The sequence below is a fragment of the Phyllobates terribilis genome, unplaced genomic scaffold, assembly GCF_046119375.1.
Source record: "Phyllobates terribilis strain yellow unplaced genomic scaffold, ASM4611937v1 Scaffold_8__6_contigs__length_399053987, whole genome shotgun sequence".
Lineage (NCBI taxonomy): Eukaryota > Metazoa > Chordata > Amphibia > Anura > Dendrobatidae > Phyllobates > Phyllobates terribilis.
The window spans coordinates 373,542,099-373,556,072 of NW_027362768.1; positions in this window are offsets into that span (position 1 = coordinate 373,542,099).

Here is a 13,974-nt window from a genome sequence, read left to right on the forward strand (position 1 = left end):
AACGTTCTGCTGATTGCGCCCGGTCGGCCGCATACATATTCTAGAATACCCGATGCGTTAGAATCGGGCCACCATCTAGTAGTAGTTATATTCTTGTACATAGGGAGCAGTATTATAGTAGTTATATTCTTGTACATAGCAGTAGCATTATAGTAGCTATATTCTTGTACATTGGGGGCAGTATTATAGTAGTTATATTCTTGTACATAGCAGTAGTATTATAGTAGCTATATTCTTGTACATAGGGGCAGTATTATAGTAGTTATATTCTTGTACATAGGAGCAGTATTATAATAGTTATATTCTTGTACATAGGGGCAGTATTATAGTAGTTATATTCTTGTACATAGGGGTAGTATTATAGTAGTTAGATTCTTGTACATAGGGGCAGTATTATAGTAGTTATATTATTGTACATAGGAGCAGTATTATAGTAGATATATACTTATACACTGCTCAAAAAAATAAAGGGAACACTTAAACAACAGAATATAACTCCAAGTAAATCAAACTGTCCACTTAGGAAGCAACACTGATTGACAATCAATTTCACATGCTGTTGTGCAAATGGAATAGACAATAGATGGAAATTATTGGCAATTATCAAGACACCCTCAATAAAGGAGTGGTCCTGCAGGTGGGGACCACAGACCACATCTCAGTACCAATGCTTTCTGGCTGATGTTTTGGTCATTTTTGAATGTTGGTTGTGCTTTCACACTCGTGGTAGCATGAGACGGACTCTACAACTCACAGAAGTTGCTCAGGTAGTGCAGCTCATCCAGGATGGCACATCAATGCGAGCTGTGGCAAGAAGGTTTGCTGTGTCAGTCAGCGTAGTGTCCAGAGGCTGGAGGCGCTACCAGGAGACAGGCCAGTACACCAGGAGACGTAGAGGGGGCCGTAGGAGGGCAGCATCCCAGCAGCAGGACCGCTACCTCCACCTTTGTGCAAGGAGGAACAGGAGGAGCACTGCCAGAGCCCTGCAAAATGACCTCCAGCTGGCCACAAATGTGCATGTGTCTGCACAAACGGTTAGAAACCGACTCCATGAGGGTGGTATGAGGGCCCGATGTCCACAGATGGGGGTTGTGCTCACAGCCCAACACTGTGCAGGACGCTTTGCATTTGCCACAGAACACCAGGATTGGCAAAGTCTCCACTGGCGCCCTGTGCTCTTCACAGATGAAAGCAGGGTCACACTGAGCACATGTGACCGACGTGACAGAGTCTGGAGACGCCGTGGAGAGCGATCTGCTGCCTGCTACATCCTTCAGCATGACCGGTTTGGCAGTGGGTCAGTAATGGTGTGGGGTGGCATTTCTTTGGAGGACCGCACAGCCCTCCATGTGCTCGCCAGAGTTAGCCTGACTGCCATTAGGTACTGAGGTGAGATCCTCAGACCCCTTGTGAGACCATATGCTGGTGCAGTTGGCCATGGGTTCCTCCTAATGCAGGACAATGCCAGACCTCATGTGGCTGGAGTGTGTCAGCAGTTCCTGCAAGATGAAGGCATTGAAGCTATGGACTGGCCCGCCCGTTCCCCAGACCTGAATCCGATTGAGCACATCTGGGACATCATGTCTCGCTCCATCCACCAACGTCACGTTGCACCACAGACTGTCCAGGAGTTGGCGGATGCTTTAGTCCAGGTCTGGGAGGAGATCCCACAGGAGACCATCCGCAACCTCATCAGGAGCACGCCCAGGCATTGTAGGGAGGTCATACAGGCACGTGGAGGCCACACACAATACTCAGCCTCATCAGGAGCATGCCCAGGCGTTGTAGGGAGGTCATACAGGCACGTGGAGGCCACACACAATACTCAGCCTCATCAGGAGCATGCCCAGGCGTTGTAGGGAGGTCATACAGGCACATGGAGGCCACACACAATACTCAGCCTCATCAGGAGCATGCCCAGGCGTTGTAGGGAGGTCATACAGGCACATGGAGGCCACACACAATACTCAGCCTCATCAGGAGCATGCCCAGGCGTTGTAGGGAGGTCATACAGGCACGTGGAGGCCACACACATTACTCAGCCTCATCAGGAGCATGCCCAGGCGTTGTAGGGAGGTCATACAGGCACGTGGAGGCCACACACAATACTCAGCCTCATCAGGAGCATGCCCAGGCGTTGTAGGGAGGTCATACAGGCACATGGAGGCCACACACAATACTCAGCCTCATCAGGAGCATGCCCAGGCGTTGTAGGGAGGTCATACAGGCACGTGGAGGCCACACACTATACTGAGCCTTATTTTGAATTGTTTTAAGGACATTACAACAAAGTTGGATCAGCCTGTAGTGTGTTTTTCCACTTTAATTTTGGGTGTGACTCCAAATCCAGGCCTCCATTGGTTAATAAATTTAATTTTCATTGATTATTTTTGCGTGATTTTGTTGTCAGCACATTCAACTTTGTACAGAACAAAGTATTCAATGAGAATATTTCATTCATTCAGATCTAGGATGTGTTATTTGAGTGTTCCATTTATTTTTTGAGCAGTGTATATAGGGGGCAGTATTATAGTAGTTATATTCTTGTACATAGGAGCGGTATTAATAGTAGTTATATTCTTGTACATAGGGTGCAGTATTATAGTAGTTATATTCTTGTACATAGGGGCAGTATTATAGTAGTTATATTCTTGTACATAGGGGCAGTATTAGAGTAGTTATATTCTTGTACATAAGGGGCAGTATTATAGTAGATATATTCTTGTACATAGGGGGCAGTATTATAGTAGTTATATTCTTGTACATAGGGGCAGTATTATAGTAGTTATATTCTTGTACATAGGGGGCAGTATTATAGTAGTTATATTCTTGTACATAGGGGCAGTATTATAGTAGTTATATTCTTGTACATAGGGGCAGTATTAGAGTAGTTATATTCTTGTACATAAGGGGCAGTATTATAGTAGTTATATTCTTGTACATAGGGGGCAGTATTATAGTAGTTATATTCTTGTACATAGGGGCAGTATTATAGTAGTTATATTCTTGTACATAGGGAGCAGTATTATAGTAGTTATATTCTTGTATATAGGAGCAGTATTATAGTAGTTATATTCTTGTACATAGGGGCAGTATTATAGTAGTTATATTCTTGTACATAGGGAGCAGTATTATAGTATAGTTGTAGATTTATTGTGCATGTAAAGGGTTTTTTATTTTTAAATGTACTGTGCAAATCTTGTCATTTTTTTAAAGTGAATAGCTTATGAATACAGGCATCAGAGACAGCCGTTGCCACCTCAGGTCCCAGTAAGCTTATTTCTTTTGGAACAGATCTTCTTGCCAAAGCCCTCATTTCTATTGAATGGTAATCTATTATGGGTCACAGCTGGTAAACTGATTTGTCAGCGATAAGTTTTTTTTCTTGATTTTTTTTCTGTAAAGCCACAACATGTCACCTGATATTTCAGTACATTTTCAGGTACGACCAGATGACAGCAGAACTTTTAGTTTTCTACCAATAGACCTAATTTTAACCAAAGAATTCCCGATCAGCCCATGGCATACATGAACGGTAGCAGTCGCTAAGGTGTTAAAAAGTTGTAAAATTTTTCATATATCCTGGCTTTAATGAGAAAAAAAATGGAAAACCCGTTTAAGTCACGTATTACCGACATGTACGGCTTACCGGTGAACCAACTGGAGTCCACTGTGTAGGAAACACCGGATTTTGGAATATGGCTTCCATATTACACTTGATTAATTATTTCGAGTATCACTGATCCGTGCTTTGGCCTGTGGACAGGAATACGTAGCTACATTGTTATCACTGGTAGTCAAGTCCCGGGTTGCCGATACCTCCTGGACTCGTAAGAACGATTCAATTACGCTTTCTTCCAATGAGAGGAGAGAAATAAATGAAATCCAGGCTGAAAGCTGAGGATTGACCTGGGACGGAATCTCATATCTCAGCTCCTCAGACTGATTCAGACTTCTGAGTTGTGTTGGTGGGAGAATTACGGCATTGACTGCTGCACGGCTAATCCTCAGTCTGCACAACCTGCTAATCCCTTACATGTGTAAATCCAGTATGTTTGTGCAGTGGGGAAGATCAATCAAGCTTTGCCTAAGATCGCTTTTATCTTGTCTGCTGAATCCTCAAGATGGATTTCTGGGTAGAGCCGAGTCACGGGCCCAGGGCTGCCGTGTCACACACCTGTTAAAGGGACCCTAAACCTAGAAACGGAAAAAGCCAAAACGGATAACTCTTTACTTCTTAGACTCCCTACAAAACTTTCTACAAGCGCCAAGAATTGAAATTTGATAGAAAAGACAATGGATTTGTCAACTTCTCATTCTCTCCATCTTTGACGTGAACGTGTGATTGGGTGGGGCTTAGCTGAAGGGGTGGAGCTTATGATTCATTGTGATGGGAGAAGGTTTCTGATGCAGAAATCTTCCACCTGGCCCGAAACAAATCAATGACCTTATTTCCCAAACGTACTGTTTAAGCACAAGCTACATGTTAGATATATAGTACTTTCTGCATAACTAACAGAGTGAAAGAATAGATCCTATATTGCACAGCTTTTTGGTTAAAATGGGTCCTCTTTCCTTAATAATAATAATAATAATAATAATAATAATAATATTTATTTATATAGCGCCAACATATTCCGCAGCGCTTTACAATTCAGACAATTTTTTGTGCTGCCTCATGCCCCAACCGAACCAAGAAGGATCTGCTGCTTCTTCTTCTACTGCTGCTTTTTTATATGACCATTTAACCCTTTCTCTTGGGCTAGATGTCAACTTTGGCTGCGAAACAAGTCATGTGACCAAATATTTCTCTATGCCACTGCTGCATTGCAGCGTAATCCAGATGAATGGGGTCGTATTGTGACCCCCTGGGGTACCGTAACAGGCAAGTTGGATTTTTTGCGACTGGCTTGTCGCAGTTGCAGTCCTTTAATAATAATAATAATAAATAATAATTATCTTTATATATCGCCAACATATTCAGTGCTTTACAACAGTCATAAGTAACATAGTTAAAGATAATACAATAATAAAAGCAAAATCTATGACGACCCTTCTCGTAAGAGCTTACAATCTACAATAGTCCTTTGCATGTTGCATTGCGTCTCCATTCACCTGCATTATGCTGTGATGTAGTAGCGGCACACAGCATCCTTTGGCCACATGACCTATGTAATGGCCAAATTCGGCGTCTTGCCCCAGCATTATGTTGATCCTCTACCACTTTTCCGTTAGCGGCAGGTAACAATTTTAATTATGTGGGTTCATTGATGCAAACGATTTTAGCTAAATAGTCAGAGGCACCTGTGAGACAAACATTGCACACGTTGCAATGAAATTATCTCATTCATACAAGCTGTATATATGTGTGTGTAAAGTTGTCAGCATGGTGCCAAAGACGAAGGTCCAATCAGGGCCGAAAAGTCTCTAAACCGCCCATAGGTAGATGAAACGTTTCCTGGGGATATTAATTTGAAAATTGTTTTAATTTGGAAACTGTTACGTCCACGCAAACAAATCCCCGACCCCTGGTGAGAATTCATAATCATGTAGACGGCTGATTAATAGGCTCCAGGTGCCTGGGAAAATGGATATAGGGCTGAAGAGAGACCCTCAAACTCTGATAAATGCTAGAGAGGAAAATCAGCAGAAATGGTGGTGTAAAAAAAAAAGAAAACAATACTATTGTAATAAAGGTAAAGAAAAATTTGTTTTTGACTTTTTGGACTGTGGCTTTCTTCTAAATCTTAGATTTTGCACACTTGAAATTCCTGGAAGAAGATCTCAAACTTGGCCAGAAAATTCAGAAAAGACAAAACATAAAACATAAAGTTTTCGTATCCTGAACTCACTTGCTTTAATTGGTGGTCATTACATTTTTAAATAGGGAACCATGTTTAGTTGTTATGTCACTAGAGTCAACTATTGTGTTTTAACAGCTTCACACATGAATGTCAATAAGGTGCAGGTACAGGTGCATCTCACTAAATTAGAATATCATCAAAAAATTAAAGGGGTTGTCCAATACTTTAAAAAATAAGCCAATGTGTTTTAATGATAATAGAAGCTTCTTTCTAGTTACCTCCTGGTGCTGTTTCTGCCTGTGAGTGGCGCTATCGGTGGCCGCTCACAGGGAGCACGTGACCCCCGGCTGCAGCTGGCTCTGACATCCACTGACATCACGACAAGTCCAGGCTGCAGCTGGGGGTCCCTCTTCCGCGTTCCACCGGTGGCTGCTGGGTTGTGGGCAGGGTTACCCTGCGTGTCACACCCGGCATCCACCGCACACTCTCCATTTCCATGTCCCCATTCATTGGGAAAGCGCGCGGGGATGCTGGGGAATAACCCCGCCCACAACCCAGCAGCCACCGCGGAGACCCCAGCACTGAGTCACGCCTCACTTGACGTGACGTCAGCGGGGGGTCACGTGCTGCCTGTGAGCGGCCACCGATAGCGCCGCTCACTGGCAGTATCAGCAGCGCAAGGTAATTAGAAAGAAGCTTGTATGTATCATTAAAACATATTGGCATATTTTTAAAAGTACCGGACAACACCTTTAATTTATTTCAGTTCTTCAATACAAAAAGTGAAACTCCTATATTATATAGAGTCATTACACACAGAGGGATCTATTTCAAGTGTTTATTTCTGTTAATGTTGATGATTATGGATTACAGCCAATGAAAACACAAAAGTCATTATCTCAGCGAATGACAATAATTAACAAAAAACACCTGCAAAGGCTTCCTAAGCATTTAAAAAGGTCCCTTAATCTGTTTCAGTAGGCTCCACAATCATGGGGAAGACGGCTGACTTGACAGATGTCCAGAAGGCAGTCACTGACACACAGGGTCCCAGAGTCTGGAGGAAGAGTGGAGAGACCACAATCCAAGCTGCTGGAGGTCTAGTGTGAAGTCTCCACAATCAGTGATGGTTTGGGGGAGCCATGTCATCTGCTGGTGGAGGTCCACTGTGTTTTATCAAGACCAAAGTCAGTGCAGCCGTCTACCAGGACATTTTAGAGCCCTTCATGCTTCCCTCTGCCCACAAGCTTTATGGAGATGGAAATGTCATTCTCCAGCAGGACTTGGCCCCTGTCCACACGGCCAAAAGTACCAACACCTGGTTTACACACAGTATCACTGTGCTTGATTGTCAGCAAACTCGCCTGACCTTAACCCCATAGAGAATCTATTATAGAGAATCTATGGGGTATTGTCAAGAGGAAGATGAGACCCCAGACCCAACAATGCAGACGAGCTGAAGGCTGCTATCAAAGCCACCTGGGCTTCCATAACCCCTCAGCAGGGCCACAGGCTGATCCCTCCATGCCACATTGCCGCATTGATGCAGTAATTGATGCAAAAGGAGCCCGACCAAGTATTGAGGGCATTTACTGAACAGACATTTCGAATTTTAAAAACATTTTTCAAGCTGTTGTTATAAAGTATTCTAATTTACTGAGATAATGACTTTAGTGTTTTCATTGGCTGTAAGCCATAATCATCAACATTAACAGAAATAAACACGTGAAATAGATCCCTCTGTGTGTAATGACTCTATATAATAGATCCCTCTGTGTGTAATGACTCTATATAATAGATCCCTCTGTGTGTAATGACTCTATATAATAGATCCCTCTGTGTGTAATGACTATAATAGATCCCTCTGTGTGTAATGACTCTATATAATAGATCCCTCTGTGTGTAATAACTCTATATAATAGATCCCTCTGTGTGTAATGACTCTATATAATAGATCCCTCTGTGTGTAATGACTCTATATAATAGATCACTCTGTGTGTAATGACTCTATATAATAGATCCCTCTGTGTGTAATGACTCTATATAATAGATCACTCTGTGTGTAATGACTCTATATAATAGATCCCTCTGTGTGTAATGACTCTATATAATAGATCCCTCTGTGTGTAATGACTCTATATAATAGATCCCTCTGTGTGTAATGACTCTATATAATAGATCACTCTGTGTGTAATGACTCTATATAATAGATCCCTCTGTGTGTAATGACTCTATATAATAGATCACTCTGTGTGTAATAACTCTATATAATAGATCCCTCTGTGTGTAATGACTATATAATAGATCCCTCTCTGTGTAATGACTCTATATAATAGATCCCTCTGTGTGTAATGACTCTATATAATAGATCACTCTGTGTGTAATGACTCTATATAATAGATCCCTCTGTGTGTAATGACTCTATATAATAGATCACTCTGTGTGTAATGACTCTATATAATAGATCCCTCTGTGTGTAATGACTCTATATAATAGATCACTCTGTGTGTAATGACTCTATATAATAGATCCCTCTGTGTGTAATGACTCTATATAATAGATCTCTCTGTGTGTAATGACTCTATATAATACACCCTCTGTGTGTAATGACTCTATATAATAGATCACTCTGTGTAATGACGCTATATAATAGATCCCTCTGTGTGTAATGACTCTATATAATACACCCTCTGTGTGTAATGACTCTATATAATAGATCACTCTGTGTGTAATGACTCTATATAATAGATCCCTCTGTGTGTAATGACTCTATATAATAGATCACTCTGTGTGTAATAACTCTATATAATAGATCTCTCTGTGTGTAATGACTATATAATAGATCCCTCTGTGTGTAATGACTCTATATAATAGATCCCTCTGTGTGTAATGACTCTATATAATAGATCCCTCTGTGTAATGACTCTATATAATAGATCCCTCTGTGTGTAATGACTCTATATAATAGATCACTCTGTGTGTAATGACTCTATATAATAGATCCCTCTGTGTGTAATGACTCTATATAATACACCCTCTGTGTGTAATGACTCTATATAATAGATCACTCTGTGTGTAATGACTCTATATAATAGATCCCTCTGTGTGTAATGACTCTATATAATAGATCACTCTGTGTGTAATAACTCTATATAATAGATCCCTCTGTGTGTAATGACTCTATATAATAGATCCCTCTGTGTGTAATGACTCTATATAATAGATCCCTCTGTGTGTAATGACTCTATATAATAGATCACTCTGTGTGTAATAACTCTATATAATAGATCTCTCTGTGTGTAATGACTCTATATAATAGATCCCTCTGTGTGTAATGACTCTATATAATAGATCCCTCTGTTTGTAATAACTCTATATAATATAGGAGTTTCACTTTTTGTATTGAAGAACTGAAATAAATTAATTTTTTGATGATATTCTACTTTAGTGAGATGCACCTGTATATGGTGAAGGCCGAGTAGCTGAGTCCGCTCAACTCAGGGAAGGTGCCGAGTGTGTGATACAGCCAGCACCTGTCTCTGACAGCAGTGGCTGGATCATCTTCTTTGGGGTGCTGATCATGATTGTGGGTGCTAAGAGCTCCGGTCGCTGCCATTTTAATATTGCAGTATATATATTACAAGCAATCAAGCCATTCAAGATTCAAATCCCCTAGGGGGACTAAAAATAAAACGTAAAGTAAAAAAATAATATTAAAAAAGAAAAAAAAACATACAAATTCAATTCTTCCTCTTTTTCCTTGGTTGAAAATAAAGAAATAAAAAAATAAATCAATATATTTTTGGTATCACCACGTCTGTGACAGTTCAACCTGCCCTCATATAAAACGATTTAGCCCGTAGGGTAAATGCTGCATCCAAAATAAATCAAATATCCAGAACTGCCGTTTTTCGGTTGCCGCAACATCCCCAAAAAGTGCAGTACAAAGCGATCAAAACATTGTATCTACCAAAATGGCATCTATGAAAGCTACAGCTCAGCAAGCGCAAATAAAAACAAGACCTCACACAGATTTATCGACATAATCGTACTGACCTGGAGAATCAAACAATAGTGAAATTGTGTGTTTTTCACCATTTCGTCACCATTGACATTTTTTATTTTAATTTTCAGTAAATTATAAGGAAAAGTGAATGGCGTCATTAAAAACTACAACTCATCCCGCAAATAAACAAGCCTTCATACGGCTATGTCAAAAGCAAAATAAAAAAGTTATGAGTCTTGGAAGAAGAGGAGGAAAAAAATAAAGGGCAAAAACAAAAAGGGGGATAAAGTCTCAAAAAGGTGGAGAAAACTGGAGTATGGGAGATGTGGGGTTAACTGTGGCCATGTATTCCGATTAGAACCGAAAATATTAGGACTTGTAACAACATCAAGGAAGGAAATTCAGGGGAAGAGAATAAAAAATTCTGAATTCATGAAGTTTATTAAAGATGCTAATTTAAGAGGGAGGCATTTAGATGAGAGAATGCAACATTCACTGGGGAAATCCTTGTAGAAAACGCTCCGGCAGCAGCTGCTTCAGGAAGTTTTACTTCCATTACGGAACGTCTTGAAGGGTATGTAAAGAAACAAATTAAGCACGTTCCCCCGAAGCACGAAACTCATCTGAAACGGGAGTTTATAAAAAAAAGGATGAATGTTCTTTTCTTAGCTCACTTCAATTTAATTTAGGAGCCGGTTTTCAATGTGAAAAATATATATATTAATTTAATTGCAGAGAAAGAGTAACCCTTTCCCTCTCATCAGCACCTGTTCTGTACAAGTTCAGAATGGTAAAATAGGACGGCTAGTGTTGCTCACCTGTCCTGGCTCCAGGGCCGGGCTCTCCATACCCCTGTGCCAGCGGTCAGCTACCTTTGCTCCTGACGCACCTCTGACGTCACATGTGAAGGCTCTATAGGCTGGCTCAGGCGGCTGTGTGCTGTCTGAGTATTCAGCTACTATTCAAGCTTCCTGGCATCTACTACATCTCTTGGCTCTTCTATATTTGTTCAAGGAGTGTCTCCTGACAAACCCAACTATTCTTTACCCCTGGGCTCTGCTTATACTTCAAAAGTGAGTCTCCCGACAAACTTAGCTTTACACACTCGGCTCTGCTGTTCCAAGGTGTCTGACCGCATATGCGGCTCTTCTCTTCAAAGATGTCTTCCTGCATACTTATTTTTGCCATTGCATGTGTGGCGCCTCTGCAGGTTCAGTTGCCACAGAGGTACTGCATCTCACCCAGAGGTGTGGTATCTCATGCTCCGGTAAGGAAGCAGTACTGCCCGGGACCCTAACACCTGCATCCAACACTACACTACTCCAGACCAGCAGGAGGGGCAAGATGCGTCGCATCCCTGCTGAGCCCTGTCCCTGGCTGGAGTGGGGGGAACCAAAATAGGGGGAACCATGTAGTGGGTGTGGGTGGAGGAAGTAAATCAGGGGAGCACTTGTTAGGGATAGTATATAGCGAGAAGCCATCTTGGGTGTGAGAGATCAGTCTGAGAGGAGAAGTAGAGGGAGCAGGAGCTCTGTAGGAGCTCTGCTCAGGAGGAGGGCCTAGCAGAGAGGCCCAAGACTGAAGAGGGAGGGAGGAGCAGGAGAAAGGCTCCAGGAACGTGGAAGGGACCCAAGGGGTGCGGGTAGTGCTGGGGGCCACCCGTACGCCCGAATCTGCCAGGAGGTGGAGGGGTCAGGTCGCACAGAGGGGACCGGTCCCTAAACTAGCAGAGTTCTTTAAGCCTCAACTAGGAAACCGGAGGCTGCAGTATCTCAGGTACTGCAGCCAAAAGCCACATCTAATCACCAGAAAGGTGGCCATAGAGGACCCAGGGGACAGAGAAGACGTCGCCCGGCAAGGTCCGTGGCCACTGGCCTGAGACACTGGGTGTGAGGTGCAGGGAGACAGCCAGAAGGAATACACAGAAGGGGGTCCCGTTAATTACTCCAGAGAGACCTGGGAGTTTGCTGAACCCCTCCCGGAGTATGCACAGGACACCGTGGGAAGTTACTCTAGTACTGGTAACTGGAAATCTAAGAAACCGTGAGTAAACCCTGAGGACTGCACCTTACTGTCTCTGGGATTATTATCTGCGCCATACTACCCAGCATCATCTACAACATCTATAACATCTACACTACCCTGGAGCTAAGCTCTACCTGTGGAGAGCTAAACCAACTCTGCTGCATTCACACCAGCTCCAGAGGACCTGCTCCGCAGCGGCGGCTCCCTTTAGCCGCATACCACAGGTGGCGTCACGAACTGTATATAAAAACCATAAATCCCCTGTAAATATATCCCCTTTTTATTGACCGCCCTGGGTCACGGACCGGGTCACCGCCACTGTGACATCTCCCCTAGCAACGACTGGCCCGGCACCGAGTACCCCACGACCCAGGGGGTGCGTCATACTTGGCGTCACGAACAGGATATGAACCCACCCGTTATCACCGGGTATTGTGCGCCTAGAGACTGTGTTCTATACTGAATGTGGCGCCCGCCCCAGAAGAATGGGCACCATTATGTGCGTTATCATGAACGACAAGAAACCGCCCATCGTGGGAAGGGTCTCAGAATTCCGCCCCCTGCAACTGTGGCCATATACCTGGATCTGTCCATCAGTCTGGGGAAGCTGCCATTAGGTGCGGCCGACAGCAAGCAGCCATGGGACCGCCCCAGAAAGGGGAGAGGAGAGAAGAAACCTTGGAGACAGGGCGGAGTCTCGAGCAGTGCAAACAGACCGCACCCGGCAGGCAGCATGGACAGGAGTCAGGACCGAGCTCCCGCCCGTAGCCTGCAGCAGCCAGAGACACCCCTCACCTTGGAGGAGGTGGTCTCCAAGTTATCCCTGGAGGATGCGGAGTTCCTCCACGCCGAGATGCAAGAACTGGGTCGGCGGATGGAGAAGGCCTAGCAGGCAGTCATCGCCAGCTGGAAGGAGGAGATGCTGGAGAAGATGGTGACCAGGCAGCAGCCAGTGCTGCGTGCTACCGGCTGCGCCCCAGCCCCGGCGGAGCTTGATCAGGACCAGGAGGCAGCGTGCAGCACAGGAGCGTCCGCGGGAGCAGGTAAGAGGAGTCTCCCTGTCCCGGGCGCTGAAAGCGCTGACCTGCTCCTAGGCCCCCTGGCGGAACCCCCAGTCCCGAGCGCTGAAAGCGCTGACCTGCTCCTAGGCCCCCTTCAAGAGCCATCTGCCCCCACACCCGAATGGGTGTATGGGCGCGCAGCCTGGGACTGGTCCGCGGAGGTGGAAGACCAGAGCCTCCCATTGCTGCCCGCTCCTGAGCCCCCAGTTGTCCACCAGGGAGAGGAAGATCCATTTCTGTGGGATAACCCGGGGGAAGACCTCATAGGTTTTCCCCGGGAGACCCAAGGGGAAGCTGCCCGACGGGAGGAGCACTGTCGGAGGGAGCTCCGGCAGCTGGAAAAAGAGCGGCGCATCCGGCGGGTGCGCTGGGAGAAGATGGAGGTGAAAAATATGGAGGAGAAGGCCCGGGCCCGCAAGGCAAAGTCAACCATGCCTGAGCCACATGCGGAGGGGACCGTGGTAAAGTTTGATTTAGAGGCCGGGTGGGGATTTATAAGAGAACCCCACATGGCGTGGGACTTCTTTGTCAATCGGCGGGACGTGGAGTCCCATCTCCAACAGGGACACCCCGACTGAAATTTGTAACCCAGTGACCAAGTCACTTACACCCGGCAGAAGGGGGAACGGGGTTGGTACGCTCTCCGTGTACACAGGGTAGTGGAGGAGGAGGAGAGTGTACCCTCGCCGTCTAAGGCTGATGACCCGGCTGGGTCAGCCTGCAGGAACTAGGTGTTTCCCAGGAGGGGGCACCACTGTTGAACTGTTCCGTTGAAAGAAAAAGTTTAAAGACTGTATATAGTTACCCGGAACGGTATAGCAGACACTGCAAGTTTAAAAAGGTTTGTGTGCATAATTACCCGGTAAGGGTACCAAAAACTGACAGGCTGAGGACTGTGAGCAGCCAAAAACTTTCCGTTGTAAATAGTTTGCACTTCTTAAAGTGCCCCTTATTGGTTTTATACAACAAGACTGACCTCAGAACAAAAACCCGTTTGGCGTGGCCGAAGACGTGGTCCAACACCTGGATCATCTATGCCCTGCAGCCACGCCCAGGGCCTACGTTGAGGGTTTTCGGA